The following is a 17,041-nucleotide window of genomic DNA, read 5'->3' as shown; positions in this document are numbered from 1 at the left end:
TATGTGTCCAAGAATATTGAAAATATGTATATGACCATATGGAATTATTTTTACTGAATTTAGTGTTGGTAGGTGAAACTCTATTCGCAAAAAAAATCCTCTCCATTGCGTCGTTGAGTGCAGCGTGCATTGGATGGTTGGAGCTGTCCTTGAGGCGTGTCCTTGACAGCTTCAGCCATCTGATGTGCACTGTACTCACTAGCGCACTGGAGAGGACCCGTCCTCAACGCTATTCACCACTTTCTTTTGGTTCTCAACTACCCCACTCTTCAAAAAAAAAAAAAAAAAAAAAGAAGAGAAAAACCTAGCATCTCAATTATGCTGTGAGGAATGATACTGTGGCAATTTTGTGCGTTGGATAGATGCCAAATTAGATAAATTAGCTGTGTATCAAATTTCATGGCATAATTAAATCAAGTTCTTGTCTATGTATTGGCATGAATCCCAATGTCTCAATCCATGCCAAAGGTAGGGTGATGATCATTATTGTACGCTCTAATATATTTTTGAATTTTAAAATTCTATTTTGTTACTTTTTTTTTTTTTTTTTTTTGGTATTTGTGGAGGACTCCACCCATATGATATGGTTGGATTCTTTCTCTCATCCAATTAAGTTTAAATGTGCTTATTAATCTAACTAAAACAAATTAAATGTCAAAAATATAAATAAAATTTTTAAATAATCAGTATGTTCTTGCAAATATTTAAGGATATCACTTTGTTTTGGTTAAAATTTTATGGGAAGAGAAGACAGTGGTGTGTCGGTGTCTCTTTGTGCACAAAATTATGATATTTTTGTTTAATTATTATTTGGGGAAAAAGAAAGCTGCCTGGTCACGTGGCTCCTGCGCCGAGACATAGGAGCATCTGAAATTATCACTATATTCCTGTGAAATAAAAATCCCATATATGATGATGTTCCTACGTGCACTGTCATTGGCCCCCCGTACTTGTGCAGGAGCCACATGGCCGGGCAGCCTTCTTCTTCCCTAAATAACATTGCAGGTCACCTCATGGCCATTTTTTAAAATTTCATGTGGTAGCAAAGAAACTGCTTTCCCCACAAGCAATCAATTGTAGGTGTAGCACCTTCCAATCCTTTTCACAATATCAGCCGAGTGGTAGCCTTGATACCCCATAACATTGCCTCTAGGGGAAAGGATGAGTGTTTTAATCATAGCTGGAAAACCATGTTTTTCGACTCGGCTTGTCCTTCTCAAAACTTAGACTTCCTTTTTTAATATTTTCATTCTTGTCGTTCTGAGTGAGGAGTGAGTGAGGTTATGGTTGCTTCGCAACTGAGAAGAAAAAAACAGGGTTGATCTTGAAGATGATGAATAAAAATTCCAGGGTTTTGTTTAGTTGCAGAACAAACTTATGTCTATGAATATCACATGATCCAATAGAAAAAAACTAGACTCAGTGAATTTCACATATCTTGGTAAAAAATACCTAGTCTATAAAAACTCGGACGGACTCAGATTTAATCTAATAATTTCTTAAACTTGGACGAGTTTTCTTGACTCTTGATCAGGTTTCATGTTTTTTTTTTTTTGACTCAACTTGGGCGATTGACTCAAGTCAAAACATGATTTTCTAACTATTTTTTTGATTGGACCAATGCTTGACAGTGTAGATAACCCGTGAAACCAACATGATAGCACACTAAATGGGGTTAGCTACGTGAATTCCTTTTCATTGTTATTAAAAGTTGGATTAATAATGATCACATATGATTTAATTTGTGAAGGTATAATTGCATTCTAAATCGAACGAGCTACTTAGTTGGGTGGGGCAAACTGTATGCTGAGAATGAACCGATATCACAGGCCCATGGACTCTATTTCTACTCGCTATCTTCAGTTACTGTTCGCAACCATTTCTACTCCAGCATTCCTGCTTTAGGATTGAATGGATCATTTGCACGTACCAACAGGTGAATGTACATGTGAGAGCCAACTACCTGTCCTATTTTTGCCATTTACAAGGGGAGGAGTGGTTTTTATGGAAACAAAATTAAAATGTGATTGACTCTCACATGTACATTCACTTGTTGGTACGTGTAGAGGAACCGAACTCTAAAAATCCTTACTTGTCAGCTGCAGCTAGTGCTCATATCACGGTCTTCCCTTCTTCGGCTGCTCTGAAGGAGAACTCTGTTGGAGCGATGTTTACATCCCTTGTTGTAATGGAGATGTTACAGAGAAGGGTATGGTGAGATGGAGTTAAGGCTGCAATAGGGTCGGGTTGGGCCGGGCTTCTTAAAACACCAGCCCAACCCTGAGTCCCCTTACCTGGGCCCAGGCCTGGCCCGACCCTGACTCAAGGCTTAGGAAATCTAATCCTAATCCCGCTCTCAGGGTTGGGCTGGGCTGACCCTGATTCGCCCTGATCATGGAGTAGACTAAGTTGGGCTGGGTTGGGGAGAAAATTATAAATTTTACATAAAATAACACTATAGTAAAATATATTATCACTTATTATCATCATATATAATTTATTATATAACAAAAATATGTGTGACATTTAAAGTTTATAATATATGTAGTATATCAATATATATTTTATAGTAAACAAAATATGTGTGCATCTTTACTTGCATCTCCTGATCTTGATAAACAGTCTCTTTTATGGTTTTTCTCTATATTTATTATAATTTGTTATTTTGGTTGGTTTGTAAGAAACAATGTCCGTATGCGTGGTGCTACAATTGACCCTTTACTGGTCATTAAAAATGTTTTGAAATGGGCAAAGGACCTTAATATCACACCACCTACAATAACCTCATCTGTGATGGACTCACCATATTATGGATCTTTTACATCATATTCTAGTTCTACTACTAACCCTATAATGAACCTGCCTAGTTTAATTGTCGTAGAGTTTCTGAACCCGCTCCTAAATTAGCTCAGTGGAACTTTAACATTTTGATAGATGGACAGAGTTTTCTAATAGATGTAGGTAGCATCCGCGTGCAGGATACAATGGAAGCGGAGCTTTTTGGTCTTCTGCAAGGATGGAAAAGAGCCAAAAAAGAAAAGATTTCCATTAGACATATCTGGTTATGCAACAAAGAACTCTATCAACTTTTTATTTATACCAACCATCACCCTATACCCTGGAACCTTATACATAACATTTTTGTTTAAGTTGAAAAAACTGATAGGGAAAAAGTTCTCTGTCCGGGAGTGTGGCCTACACCAGCACTCCCATGAGTTTATCTCTCTCCTCCCCATGTGAAAAGACACCTCTACCCCCTTGTTTTAAGGAGAGAGAGATAGACACAAGGGAGTGTTGGCGTAGGCCACACTCCCGTGTAGAAAACTACTTTCCCAAACTGATAATTTTGACAAGCTTACTTTTCACTATTGTAAAGACGTTGCATGGTCTAGGGTATCCCCACTGTATTTGTTTTCTTAAGTTATATAGTTTCTATTTTTTTAATATATATATTATAGTATAACTTAAAATAGGGTCTGGCCGAGTTCAGCCTGAGGCCTCAAGCCTGACTCAACCTGACCTTGACTCGGAGCCAGAAATTTCCAGCCCGACCCACCCTTAGGGCAAGGTGTCTCAGCCCAAGCCCATAAGGGCTCGGGCAGGTTTGAGCCGACAGAGCCAAACTTGCACCCCTAGATAGAGTCCTCTGGCGACTCTCTGAGTGGAAGGAAGAGGACATAGGTGTGTGGTGAGGGAGGTTGCAGAGTTCGAATCATTCCATAAATTTTCAATGGATCTTATATCACCCACTAACGATCCTAAATTGATTTATGATAAGATGAAGTCTTTGGTATGTGAAATGGTATCTATATCTAATGAGCTTCATACCTTGATTCGTAAGAAGATCGTTAAAAATTCTAAGGTGTCCGACTGTTAAAAATTCTTTGCATATATTTTCGTCGGTTATCATTACTGTGTTTTTAGAGATTTCCTTCAAGCTTTTATCTCTTAATGTGCCTGCTAAGCTGCATTTGCTTAGGTTGGCTTCTCCTTTACTTTATTTGTGTTTTTTCTATTTGCTTTTACCTATTATATGTTTTTCTTTTGTTGTGCCTTTTTTTATTTTCCTCTCTACTAATTTTTGGTGGTTTTGTGCATCCAATTAACTTTCTTGTTTTGAAGGGAAGACCCCAAAATAGTCCCATTCTTGGAGGGTAAAATTTTGTCCTGCTACAAGGTTGGCAGCCAAAGAAATGGAATAATTCACTTCCCCTATGGGTTCATAAATACCTTTCTAGGTTTTAGTATTTTCTAAAATACGTTTTAAGATCCCATTTCCTTGGCTGCCAGTCTTGTAGCCCTGCTACTAGTGTAGCAACAAAATTTCGTTCATCGTTGGAGACTAGGTGGTGGCTACTACTACTGATTGCTAAATTTTGACCAGTAGAGGGGGTGTATGAGTGGAACAGTTAAGATTGTGAAGGGGGCTTCTTTGTGGTCCATGGTGGTACTCCAATGCTGTCTATTTTGGTGGTATTGGATACACCACGAAATAGATGGGTAGGAAAGGAGAAGGGCTTTTGTCGATGGGACTGTAAATGCTCCACTTTAAATGCTCTCACATGTGCATCCCCTATTTTGACCAGTAGGGGGTGTATGAGTGGGACGGTTAGATTGTGAAGGGGGCTTCTTTGTGGTCCATGGTGGTGATGAGGCATAAAACACCCCACCTATCAGAGGCTACCACGTGGCCGACCCGACCTCAGTCCGAGAATCGAGTTGGGCCGAGCACTAAAGCCGAGGCCGAGCTTGCACAAGTTAGCTGGGGCTAAGGCCGAGCTCACACAAGTCAGTCATAAACTCCTGACCGAGCATACACAGGACATCCTAGGTTGAGCTGACTGCCGAGACCGACCTAACAGGCCGACCTCCCAGGCCGACCTCTCAAACCGACCTCCCAGGCAAAGGGACTGCCAAGACCGACCTACTAGGCCGACCTCCTAGGCCGAGCCCTCCTCCACAGAGGCTACCATAGCGCCCCACCGGGGATCGGCGGGCCACGTCAAGACATCCCGAGAATCACGGGATAAGGATCGAGCCACGATCCCAGCCAGAATACGAAATCACAATTTACATGGACTCTTACCTTAATAAGAGTCCGACCCAAAATAGCTCTCCACTCCGCTCTACGCGAGAGAGCCTTCCAAAAGAAGGACTCCTACCATACTAGGACTCTCCCAACCTCCTCATCTCATCCTCACTCTATAAATACCCGGTATGGAGCACCATTCATGATCCGGCTTTCTACTACACAGCTTCTGTTGTCGCGTTGGAGACCGACTTGAGCATCGGAGAGTCCTAGGCCGGAGCCACACCGCCCTCTTGCGCTCATTGCTTGGTTTTTGCAGGTTCATCCACGGCGAACCAAGCACCGGAGGTTTTCACACGCAATGCATTTGGCGCCTCGTGGGAACGACATCGCAAGCATCGTCATTTCGCCAATTCCCGAGCAATAATAATGGTGCACACGAGGTCGGACAGATGGCTCTACTTCCCGCACGGAGGAGCCGCAACCCGTTCGCAGACGAGGCGATCACCGCCCCGAAGCCTCTCGGCAGGGGATAAACAGAGACCCCTAGGGCAGGTGGTGCGCAGCCCATCACGGGCACCATTCCCCCTCCGAGAGCGGGAATGGGGAGGTGCGCTAACCACGGCCGCGGCTAGCCGGGTTCAGGCCGAGCCAAGTTTGGACGGGAATGGCCTACCAGCACCGCCACCCTTGCCGGAGAGTTTGGACCCAGAAGCCCCGACAAATAATCGCCAGGTTATGGATTTGCAGCTGCAGATGCTCCACACCAACGAGATGCTGCGCGCCTTCATGAACCAGATGGCTCGAGGAGGGCTGATGGGCCAGCCGCCGGCTGCGCTCCCTCCAGCTCCGATCCGCGCTGAAAGAAACTTGCAGCAAAATGGTGGCCGACGTAGGGCCGAGCCGAGTCGGGCTACGTCCTCGCACCCGTCTCGTCAGAAGACTCCACCTCCGCGCCCCAGTAGAGGCGCTCGGCGGGGTGAACAAGAACATCGCCAAAGCCCACGAACAGGGCAGGAAATTGAACCGGCCGGCTCTGTAGCAAGGAGGTCGGTATTTTCTGGACGGATTGGAGAGGACGAACCGCCGAGGAGATTCCGAGAACAAAGGAAAGACCCGGTTGAAAGGCGCGCGCCGAGACACGGAGAAGGATCGCATCATACTCCCCGGCGTCAGAGCTCACCTCCCCGAGAAGAACAACAGGGGAGCCCCCGAGGGTCCAACTTCCAAGAAGAAAAAAGAACAAGGAAGGATGGTGAGGACCGAGATGGCCGACTACAGCAGGACGACCGACCCTATCGACCCCGGGCCGAGGAGCCGGTTGGCCGAGCACCTGAAACCGAGCTGGAGAAGCGGTTACGAGATTTGGCTGAGCAAGTGGAGGGGTTGAAGAAACAAGCGACCCCGGATGCCTACTCTTTGGTCGGGCGTCACCCGTATCCTCCCGAGATCATGACCGCGCTGCTACCCAACGGTTTCAAACCTCCCCCGTTCGACCGATACGACTGGACAACCGACCCGACAGATCACATCAACTACTTTAATGCGATGATGACCATGTACGGGGGAACCGAGATCGTCTCTTGCCGAGCCTTTCCTGCATCCCTCAAGGGCGCGGCGACCTCATGGTTCTCCTGGTTGCCGTCGAATTCCATAAAAAGCTTCGCTCAACTTTGCCGAGCCTTTGTCATGCGCTTCTAGAGTAGTATGAAACATAAGAAGACCACGGTCAACCTCCTCAGCGTGAAGCAAAGGCCCGACGAGTCGATCCGAGCATTCGTCTCCCGCTTCAACAAGGAATCCTTGGACATCAAGGATTTGGATGAGGCCACGGCCCATACGGCTATGAGCAACGGATTGGCCGACATGGACCTTATCATGGACTTGGCCCGGAAGCCGACAAAAAACCTGGCCGAGCTCTTGGAGAGGTGCAACGAGTTCGTAAATATGGCCGAGGTCCTCCAAGCCCGGAAGGGCAACGAAGGTCGTATCGACAAGAAAAGGCCGACAACAGATGATAGAAGGGAAGACAAAAGGCCAAGGACGGATCGCCGAGCCGACAGTCGGATCGAGCACGGAGCCCCGACTACACGCCACCAATGCGTCTCGCAAGGAGATCCTGATGCAAATACAAGATGGGGGGTACATCCGCCGACCCCGACCGATGCAAGCGGGGTCATCTCAAAATCCCAACAAATATTTCCAATTCCACAAGGACACCGGTCACGACACCGAATATTGTTATCAGCTGAAAAGAGAAATCGAAGAGCTGATAAAAGCGGACCACTTGAAGCGATATGTCAAAGGAGGCCGAGAAGATCGTGGAGGTCGGCGGCCTGATGACCGAGATCAAAGAAGAGCCGAGCCTAAGGCCAAAAATAGGCGAGTTGAAAGAGACGATGACAAGGTCCGAGCCGAGAAGAAGGAGGACGGATCCGGGCCGAGCAATGACAAGGGAGCCCCCATATACACTATCCTCGGAGGGCCCGGGCAAGAGAGTACTCGAAAGGCTAAGGCAAACGCTCGCTTCATCGGAGTAGCCGAGATGCCCGCCAAGAAACTCAAGCCGGCGGTGACGATCTCCTTCACCGAAGCCGACCTCGAAGGTATAAGTTTACCTCATGACGATGCTTTAGTGGTGCAGGTAGAAATTGTGAACAGGGCCGTCCACCGTGTATTGGTCGATACCGGCGCATCCGTGGACCTTATGTCACTAGAAGCGTACCGGCAATTTGGCTTCGGCGTCGATGCGCTCAAGCCCGTAGGCACCTCGCTTCACGGGTTCTCGGGAGCGGCCGCGACCATCAAGGGCTCGATCGATCTACTAGTCACAATTGGGCAAGCTCCATGCCAGGCGACGATCCAAGTCAAATTCATGGTGGTACGGTCGGTAGTGGCTTTCAATGCCATACCCGGCCGTCCTTCATTGACCGCCCTCCAAGCCATCATCTCCCCGACTCACTTGAAAATGAAGTTCCCCACCGAGAACGGTGTCGGCGAGGTCCGAGGCGATCAGAAGAAGGCACGAGAGTGCTACGCTACTTTCATCAAGCAAAACAAGGGTAATGTTCGAGGAATGGCCATGTGCGTCGAGCATCTCCCAGAAGATCAGCGGGATGAGCTTATCAAGAGAAGAGGACGACCCGTGGAAGACCTGACCCCACTTCATCTCAGCGAAGATGACCCAAGCAAAGGTGGTCCAGCTCGGATCACTACTAAATGAAGATCAAAGGAGGCGGCTCGGAGTTTTCTTAAAAGCGAACGCCGATGTCTTCGCCTGGTCAGCGCGACATGTCGGCATACCTGGACATATAGCGAGCACCGACTCCATGTGGATCCAGGTCGAAAACCAATCCGGCAGAAGAGAAGGAACTACGCACTTGATCGACAAACTGCAATCAAAGAAGAGGTGGAGAAGCTTCGCCGATCAGGATTCATCCGAGAGGAGAAATTCCCGACCTGGTTGGCTAACGTCGTTATGGTCCCTAAACCGAACGGGAAGTGGAGAATGTGTGTTGACTACATCGACCTCAACAAGGCTTGCCCAAAAGATGAATACCCATTACCTCGGATCGACCTCTTGATCGACGCCACGGCAGGTCACGAGATGCTGAGCTTCATGGACGCGTACTCCGGCTACAACCAAATCATGATGCATGAGGAGGACGAGTCATACACGGCCTTCCGAACTGACCAAGAGAATTTCTGCTACAAGGTCATGCCGTTCGGACTGAAGAACGCCGGAGCGACATACCAGCGCCTCGTGAACTATATATTCCGCGGGCAGATCGGAAAGAACATGGAAGTCTAAGTGGACGACATGTTGGTGAAAAGTTTGAAGGCCGAGCACCACTTGGCCGACCTGGAAGAAGCCTTCGGCGTATTGAGGAAGAACCAGATGAAGCTGAATCCCGCCAAGTGTGCATTCGGCGTAACCTCGGGAAAATTCCTCGGCTTCATGGTCTCTATCAGAGGCATCGAAGCCAATCCGGCAAAAATCAGAGCCATCCAAGAGATGAGTCCTCCAAGGACGATCCGAGAAGTACAGAGCCTAAACGGACGTGTGGCGGCATTGGCGCGATTCATGTCGAGATCGGGCGACAAGTGCCTACCGTTCTTTAAGGCCCTAAAGAATATCCGGAACCCAAAAGACTTTATCTGGTCGTCTGAATGCCAGGAAGCTTTTGAAGAGCTGAAGAAATATTTGGAGAACCCGCCTCTTCTCAGCCGACCTGAACCAAAAGAGGAACTTCAAATCTACTTAGCCGCCACGCCCGTAGCGGTTAGTGCGGTGTTGATCAGAGAAGAGAGTCGAACTCAAAGGCCGATATACTATATCAGCCACGTTCTTGTTGATGCCGAGACAAGGTATTCCGGGTTCGAGAAGGTAGCATTCGCTCTAGTCATGGCTGCAAGGAAACTAAGGCCGTACTTCCAAGCTCATCCGATCGCGGTACTGACCGACCAGCCACTCAAGAAGATATTGCAAAAACCCGACGTTTTGGGACGGCTGATTTCCTGGGCGGTTGAGCTAAGTGAATACGATATAAGCTATCGACCGAGGACGGCGATAAAAGGACAAGCCCTTGCCGACTTCATCGCCGAATGCACGGGTTCCGAACATGAGGCCGGAGAAGAAAAGACAGTCGAGGAGGTTGGGGCTACGGCCGACCCGATTTGGACTATGAATGTCGACGGCTCAAGCAACTTCGGAGGAAGCGGGGCCGGCCTAATACTTGTAAGCCCCGAAGGCTTTCTGGTCCAATATGCCCTAAGGTTCAAGTTTCCCGCCTCGAACAACGAGGCTGAGTATGAAGCCCTTCTAGCTGGACTTCGAGTCAGCAAAGCTATGGGCATAAAGCGGTTGAAGGTGCGAGGAGACTCCCAACTTGTGGTCAACCAGGTCAACGGAGACTACGAGGTGAAAGACGAAAGGATGATAGCATACCTGGACCGAGCCCAAGATCTGATCTCCGAGTTTGAGCACTTTGAGATGACTCGAATACCGAGAAAAGAGAATGTCACGGCGGACTCCTTATCCAGGTTGGCCGAGGCCGACCTCCAATACCTGAGCCGGTCAGTATACATAGAAATATTGGAGAAGCCATCCTTACAAGAAGAAAGCGTAAAGCACATTGAAGAGGACGGGCCGACCTGGTTGGAACCCATTGTCAACTACTTGGAGAATGACCTGCTCCCGGGGAACCGAGACGAAGCAAGGAAGGTCAAGATCCGAGCTTCCAAGTACTCGATGATCGACGGAGTACTCTACAAAAGGGCAATCTCGGCCCCTCTTCTCCGATGTCTGGGACCAAAGGGGGCCGAGTATGCACTAGCCGAGGTGCATGAGGGAATATGCGGGAGTCACATGGGCGGCCGAGCTCTTGCATACAAGATACTTCGGCAAGGATTCTATTGGCCAAGAATGCAAGAAGAGGCCATGAGATACGTGAAGACGTGTGAGAAGTGCCAACTGTTCGCGCCAATCCCAAGCCGACCAAAGAACAAAGTTAAGCTCAATGCGAGCCCAATCCCATTCGCTATGTGGGGAATGGACATTCTCGAGATTTCACCCCGGCATCGGGAAACAGAAAATACGTAGTAGTAGCGATCGATTACTTCACCAAGTGGGTCGAGGCCGAGCCCCTTGCCACCATCACCGAGAAGAACATGGAGAAATTTTTCCGAGATAAGGTCATCTACCGGTTCGGACTACCGAAAGTTCTCATCACTGATAATGGCGCGCAATTCAACAACCCGGCCTTCCGAGAGTTCTGCGAGCACTTCCACATTGACTTCCGACCCATCTCGGTAGCTCATCCGCAAGCAAATGGACAAGTAGAAGTGTCCAACCGAACATTACTCACGGCATTAAGAGAAGGTTGGATGAGGCCAAGGGGAGATGGGTGGAAGAACTCCCAAGCGTCCTATGGGCATATCGGACGATCGTAAGAACTCCAACCGGGAGAGTCCATTTCGCCCGCTTATGGGACCGAAGCCCTCGCACCGGTTGAAGTTATGGCCTCATCGCATCGAGTGCTCAACTTCGATGAAAAGACCTATGAAGATGGGCTGAGAGCAAATCTTGACTTCCTCGATGAAGTCCGAGAAAATGCCCTACTCCGGAACGCGGCGTACAAACAGAAGACGGCAAGCTACTATGATTCAAGAGTCAAAGAGCGGCATTTCCGTCAAGGGGACCTTGTTCTCAGAAAACTCAGCGCATCCCAGCCGAAGCAATAAGGAAAATTAGCACCAAATTGGGAAGGCCCGTACATAGTCTCCAAGCAAATTCGCCCGGCACGACGCTTGCAGACTCGGGGCAAGAAGGCACCGAGACCTTGGAACTCGAAAAATTTGAAGAAGTTTTTTCAATAATTGCGCATGCTTGTATTCGGCTTCAGTTCCGACATTTGATTCAATAAAGTCTTTTTCTCCAACACTTAACGTATTGGCAAGCTCCCAAGTTAAAGTCGTAAGACCGGTCCTCATAGACCAGGCCGACATCAATGATCGACCCTCGTAGGTCGGCAGCCAAGTCGTAAGACCGGTCCTCATAGACCTGGCCGACCTCAAAGACCGACTCTCATAGGTCGGCAGCCAAGTCGTAAGACCGGTCCTCATAGACCTGGCCGACCTCAAAGACCGACCCTCATAGGTCGGCAGCCAAGTCGTAAGACCGGTCCTCATAGACCTGGCCGACCTCAAAGACCGACCCTCATAGGTCGGCAGCCAAGTCATAAGACCGGTCCTCATAGACCAGGCCGACATCAATGATCGACCATCATAGGTCAACAGCCAAGTCGTAAGACCGGTCCTCATAGGCCAGGCCGACCTCAAAGACCGACCCTCGTAGGTCGGTAGCCGAGTCGTAAGACCGGTCCTCATTGACCTGGCCGACCTCTCAAGGGCCGACATCCCTGTTTGGCCGAACCTAACAAAGTACAAAATTAAGCTAAGGCATTAGGCTCGGCCAGAAGGATACTCGCCACGAGTCCGCTTTATATGGTAGCCTCTCCAATCGGACCGAAGGGAAAGGCGAGTTAACCAACCAAAGCGAGGATCACATTGACCTCGGGCGTTGTATGACCGAAACCGCCGACCACATGAGGCATGGATAAAAAAGAGACGATTTCCTAAGCACGGCTAGTGAAACGACTCGGCAGCTTGGCCACAAACAAAACAGAATACGCAAGGAAAAGAATACTGAGGGCGCCGAGTTCAAATACTTAGACAAATTCTGGCAAAAATAAGTTGTTTTATTCATTGTAAGCCGACTGATCGGCACGGTTACAAAATTGGGCAGTTCGGCCCCATAAAAAAGAAAAAAAATATATTTTTACATCTCCGTCTCCTCGGCGTGGGACTTGGAGGCGACCTCGGAAGCGTCCACGATCGGGCTCGGCGGCAGGTCTTAGGGTCCAGCTCCCGAGGGAGGACGTCGGCCGAGTAGGTGCCTCAAGGGGCGAGCTTGGGTGACCTCGGCTCCTCCTCATCTCCCATCTCCCCTGCGAAGGTAGTCGCATCATCATCAAAACGGGAGAGATTGAGATCTGGGTACGCCGCCTTGATCTCGGCCAAAAGTTCAGCTCGGCCGCCTCAAAACCCTCGGCGAAGGGAGGCTTCCTGATCTCATGGCAGATATCGGCGTACTCCTCCGATTGGAGACAGAGCCCGGACCTTCTCTCTCTGCCTAGCCACCTCGCCCTGAGAGCTCTCCACTTCGGCCTCAGCAGCGGTGAGCTTCTCTTGGGTCTCCCGACGCCTCGAACGGCATCTCGGGCGTCCCGATAAGTCTTCTTGCACTGGACGTCCAAAGAATAGTTCTCGGTCAGAGCCGCTCAAGCGGAGCATGGTCTCCACCGCTTGGCGAACCCCTACAAAAAAGCATGAGAACAAAATTCAAGACAAATTACCCAGATCATATCTAATTACGAAAGCCGACAAGAAAACTTACCATGTTAAAATCTTGGAATAGGGTGGAGAGGAGCTCGGTCGGACGGCGCCTCGAGCTTCTCCTTGTCTAGGCCGAAGCCGACCGGCATCAAGCCATTCCTTGGCGTGAGTGGCCGACGTCAGGGCCGAGTCCCCGGAAAGAGGTGCCAGGTCGGCCTCACGGGGACATTATTGGCCGAAGCCCTCCCCAGGATGTATCTGGAGATGTTGGTGGGAGAGGCCACGGGCGGAAGGCCGCCACTCGTCAGGTTTACCGAGAGCTTTTGACGCTTGATATCTCTCAGCGGGCTCCTCTCGCCTTTTCGACCTTTCCCTTTCCTCGGAGACCCAGTTGGACCCGTGTTCTTCTCGGCCTCCAGACCGACCACCGCGTCCGACGATCCCGGCATCACGGCCTTGCCCTTGGAGGCCTTGGAGGACTCTCCCCGGGGTTTCTTCTCGGCATTTTTCTTTTTCCTATCTGCGATGGTCTCGGTCCTTAGCCGAGCTGTGTCCATTGGAGGAATGTGACCGACCACTGCAACAGAAACCGAAAACATAAAAAAAACGAGTCAGAAAAAGAAAAGAAAACTAAGTAAAGGGGTCGGCTCGGACAACAAAGACAAGCTCGGCAAGGGTTCCTACCAGGGGTCATATGCCAACTCTGAAGAAACCCCCTGTCCTGAAGCTGGAGGACATCGAAAGGCGGACGCTGGGGGATCAGGTCGAGCGAGGTCATCTCGTTCTCGGTCAGGGGTAGTACCCTATTTACATAGTTCAGGTTCATCTCCTTCCACTCGGTTCGGAGAGGGCTGTTGGGAATAGAAGCAAAGAAAAAACGGGGCTTCCAATACTTGTTGAAGGTCGGCGTGCCGACCAGAAATTTGTGGCCGCCTAGAGCCGCACTCTTCCCTGATCGGCGGCAGAAGTAATACCACCCCTTCTCGGGAGACTTCTTCAGGAAGAAGAGCCGAGAGAAAAGCGCCACGCTCGTACCTCGGCCCATCTCGCAGAACAAAGCGTAGAAACCATACACGGCCAGCCAAGAGTTTGGCACCAGCTGACCAGGAGACAAATGGAAGTGGTCCAAGATCTGGTCCACCAGGCTGAGAACGGGGAGCCTGAACGCATACTTGAAGGGTGTCTCGTGATGCAGCCACCTCGCCGGCCTAATGAAGCAGGCCATCTCCCCGGGTTAGGAACTCCTGAGTCGGATGTCCTCGAGGATGGCGTAGGTCGTCCTCGGATAGTCGAGGTCGGCCTCCGTGATTGTGCTCGGAACGGTGCCGACACTGCCTTCCTCGAGCTCAGGGGCGTCGGTAGACGAGCTTACCGAGCCAACCCCCATCTCGGACGAATCTCCTCGCTTGATTCCTCATCGGATGAGGACGACCCGGAGTTCTCGCCCGGTCCAAGGCCGTGGATTGGGCCGCGTGGTTAAACTCCATGGGTAATGGGGGCTCGGCCACCTCGGCCCGACGGCTCCACTACATCGGGCTCGTCTGAGGTCGAGCCCAACAGGTCTATGGTGGGAGAGCGGACGGGGAGTTCTCGGCTCGGACTCACGCCCTCTGCCGCCCTGGCGAGCTGTTCGCCCATAGGACTACTACCAACTGACATACTGGGCGGAGAAGACTTACTGGTTGAAGAAGAGCTGAGCGGGAACGAAACGACGGCCGAGTCGATCACGAACGAAGCTTCGGCCGAGTCGATCACGAGCAAGCAAACGACGAGATCTACCGAGTTGATGGTTTCAAACTTGCCGAGAAGTCAATAACTTAGAGCAGTGAAGAATGAATAGTTAGGAGTCGCCTATTTATAATCCTTGGGTTTTACTGATCCAACGGCCGACCAGAGATCAACATGATCCAACGGCCCAGATCAAAGGACGTTTCGAATTCCCGAGCCCGCCATAATGACTCTGCTGAAGTGGCATGGGCACCCAACCGTCGGATCGTGCAACGTTAAATCCACAGCAATAAATAATCTCGGCCCAACCGTAAGAATCTTCCAGAAAAGCGCCCAGGAAACTTCACTCATCAACGCCGAGCCGACACCTGATGAGTGGGGGGGGCCTGTGATGAGGCATAAAACACCCCACCTATCAGAGGCTACCACGTGGCCAACCCGATCTCAGTCCGAGAATCGAGTTGGGCCAAGCACTAAAGCCGAGGCCGAGGCCGAGCTCGCACAAGTCAGCTGGGGCTAAGGCCGAGCTCACACAAGTCAGTCATAAACTCCTAACCGAGCATACACAGGATATCCTAGGCTGAGCTGACTGCCGAGACCGACCTAACAGGCCGACCTCCCAGGCCGACCTCCTAGGCCGAGCCCTCCTCCACAGAGGCTACCATAGCGCCCCACCGGGGATCGCGGGGCCACATCAGCACATCCCGAGAATCACAGGATAAGGATCGAGCCACGATCCCAGCGCAATACGAAATCACAATTTACATGGACTCTTACCTTAATAAGAGTCTGACCCCGAAAATAGCTCTCCACTCCGCTCTACGCGAGAGAGCCTTCCAAAAGAAGGACTCCTACCATACTAGGACTCTCCCAACCACCTCATCTCATCCTCACTCTATAAATACCCAGGTATGGAGCACCATTCATGATCTGGCTTTCTACTACACAGTTACGCTGTCGCGTTGGAGACCTGACTTGAGCATCGGAGAGTCCTAGGCCGGAGCCACACCGGCCCTCTTGCGCTCATTGCTTGGTTTTTGCAGGTTCATCCACGGGCGAACCAAGCACCGGAGGTTTTCACACGCAACAGGTGGTACTCTAATGCTGTCTGTTTTGGTGGTATTGGATACACCATGAAACAGCTGGGTAGGAACGGAGAAGGGCTTTTGTCGACGGGAATGCGAAAGCTCCATCAGTAGGAGATGTATGAGTGGGACGGTTAGATTGTGAAGGGGCTTCTTTGTGGTCCATGGTGGTCCTCCACTGTTGTCTGTTTTGGTCGTATTGGATACACCACGAAACAGATAAGTAGGAACGGAGAAGGGCTTTTGTCGACAGGAATGCGAATGCTCCACTATAAGTGCTCTCAAATGTATATCCCCTTAATCCCAAATGTCAAGTACCGCAATAATAGTGTGAATGATATCCTTGATTTATCAAATAATCCCAATGGGATATATATACAAGTGTACACTGCAAGATCCTAGATATTCATGAAATGGAAACCCAATATTGGGTAATGTAAAAATGGTACAAATACATTCAGTCATATCTGATTGCCTAAGCTTGCCATAGCTAGACGGATCCTTATCACATGTATATCACATGTGATAATAACCGAGAAAGAAAGGTAGGTGATCTTTCTCTCATTACACCCTCTCAAGGTGAGAATCGGGCAACTGAATCTTCAGCTTGTCACATAGACTTTCAAACCGGGAATGTGCCAGCAGTTTGGTTAATGTATCTGTGATCTGATCTTGAGAGGAAATGAATTGAACTTGCAAGTGTTTCTTTGCAACTCGGTCCCGAACAAAATGGAAGTCGACCTCAACATGCTTTGTGCGGGCATGGAACACCGGGTTCGCGGACAAGTAGGTGGCACCAAGGTTGTCACACAAAAGAATGGGTGGGCTAACAAGTGGATAACCAAGCTCAGTGAGTAGAGACTCCAGCCATATCAATTCTGCAGATGCATCAGACAGAGCCTTATATTCGGCTTCTGTGGAAGAGCGCGCCACCGTGCGCTGCTTTCGAGAGATCCAAGACACAAGATTGGGCCCAAGAAAAATTGCGAACCCCTCTATGGATTTGCGATCAGATCCATCACCTGCCCAGTCAGCGTCAGTGAATGCCTGAAGGCAGTTGGATTGTGATTGCTCAATCAATAAACCTGCGGACTGTGTGCTCTTCAAGTAGTGAATAATTCGCTTTACCAGCTGCCAGTGTTCCTCCGTGGGACCGTGCATAAACTGACACGCACGATTAACAACAAATGACACATCGGGCCTTGTAAGAGTAACATATTGCAGTGCCCCTACTGCGGACCTGTACTTGGTCGGATTTGACATTGGTACACCCCTTGAATAAGAGAATTTTGTAGTCGTTGCC

This window comes from Telopea speciosissima, chromosome 5 (genome assembly GCF_018873765.1).
Source record: "Telopea speciosissima isolate NSW1024214 ecotype Mountain lineage chromosome 5, Tspe_v1, whole genome shotgun sequence".
NCBI lineage: Eukaryota > Viridiplantae > Streptophyta > Magnoliopsida > Proteales > Proteaceae > Telopea > Telopea speciosissima.
This window is presented reverse-complemented; position numbering follows the sequence as displayed.